We start from the raw sequence: 1,641 nt of genomic DNA on the forward strand, positions 1-1,641 counted from the left end.
TCTTTTAATTTAACTTAATGTGTATGACTGTTTTGCCTGAATGTATGTCTGTGTGCCATATCCATGCAGTGCCCTCAGAGGTCAGAGAGGGTGTGGGGATCTCCTGGGACTGGGGTTCCAGACAGTTGTGAGTCCCATGTAGGTTCTGGGTGTTGAACCCCCACTCTATGGAAGAACATCAACTGCTTTTACCTGCTGAACCATCTTTCCAGCTGCTGGAATGTTGTATTTTACATCAAGTTTTTTTTTTTAATTTTTATTTTTTAAATAAGCAATGGGCAAAGCCAACTTTCTTTTCGGAAAAAATATGGAGCGCCTCATGAATTTGCATATTTTCCGTGTGCAGGGGCCATGCTAATTTTTCTGTAGCTCCAATTTTAGTTTGTGTGCTGCCTAAGCAAGCCATGGAACATTTTTAAGAAACTCTCTTGACTACATTTTCTTTCTAAAATAGGGCCTCGTGTATCCTAGGCTGCCCTTGAACTTGTGATATAGCCAAGAATGACCTTGTATTCTTGACCTTTTCTGCCCCCACCTCCTGAGTGCTGGAATTATAAGTGTACTCCACACAGCTGATTTCACCCAATGATGGAAATCAAACCTAGGGCTTCATGTATGTTTGGCAAGCACTCACTCATGAAGGCTGGGCCATTCTTGATGTAAAAGCATGGAAATTAATGAGTATCAATGCAAAACGTTCTAAAAAATTTGGATTCTCAATATGAAAGATGGTGTGGAACAGTGGTCTGTATTCTGTCAATTATATTTTAAATAAACGCTGATTGGCCAGTAGCTAGGCAGGAAGTAGAGGCAGGACAACCAGACAGCAAGTAGAGGCGGGTCAATGAGAACAGGAGAATTCTGGAATGAAGGAAGCCCATTCTTCTGCAGTCCTGTTCAGACACAGAAGAAGCAAGATGTGCCACTGAAAAAGGTACTTAGCTATGTGGCTAACACAGATAAGAATAATGGGCTAATGTAAGTTATAGAAGTTAATAAGAAGCCTGAGCTAATGGGACAATCAGTTTATGATTAATGTAGACCTCTGTGTGATTTCTTTGAGACTTAACGACTGCGGGAACCGGGCAGGACAGAAAACTCAGTCAACTGAAAGAGCTTTGATTTGCTTGCTTTTTTATATGCATATGTAAGCGATATAAAATATCTTTCCTAAAAACATCTTTAAAAGCCATCTCAGTAACTGTGAAATGAAAACCCAAGTGATATAAAAGAACTCTGTCCCAACTGGCAGCACGTCTGTCTCCACAGGACATAAAACAATGATGTCACATAGACAATGTCTTAGGGTTAATTAAATATGCTAATTCTTTTATAAATATTCTTAAACATTTATATTCTTTTAAAAAATTACTCAGAGTTACAAACATTGAAATGTGTGCAATGTCTTCGTTTTGTTTTTGAGACAGGCTCTCATTGTATAGCGTTGGCTAGCCTGGAACTGCCTATAGCCCAAGCTGGCTTTGAACTCACATTGACCTACCTGTTTCTTCCTCCTGAATGCTAGGATTAAAGGCATGTGCCACCACATCTGACTTCAATTTTTTACTTAAAAGTAAACATATTTCAACTTAACTCCTTTAATAAGTGTTTACTAAAAATATACAAAACCCAATGAGGATA

General features: G+C 38.8%; 1 pseudogene; it reads right to left on the reverse strand.

The window, feature by feature from the left end:
- Window positions 1-301: 301 nt before the first annotated feature.
- Window positions 302-401, reverse strand: LOC125398137 (U6 spliceosomal RNA; annotated as a pseudogene).
- Between the last annotated feature and the right edge of the window lie 1,240 nt (window positions 402-1,641).

This window comes from Myodes glareolus, chromosome 14, assembly GCF_982192425.1.
Source record: "Myodes glareolus chromosome 14, mMyoGla1.1, whole genome shotgun sequence".
Lineage (NCBI taxonomy): Eukaryota > Metazoa > Chordata > Mammalia > Rodentia > Cricetidae > Myodes > Myodes glareolus.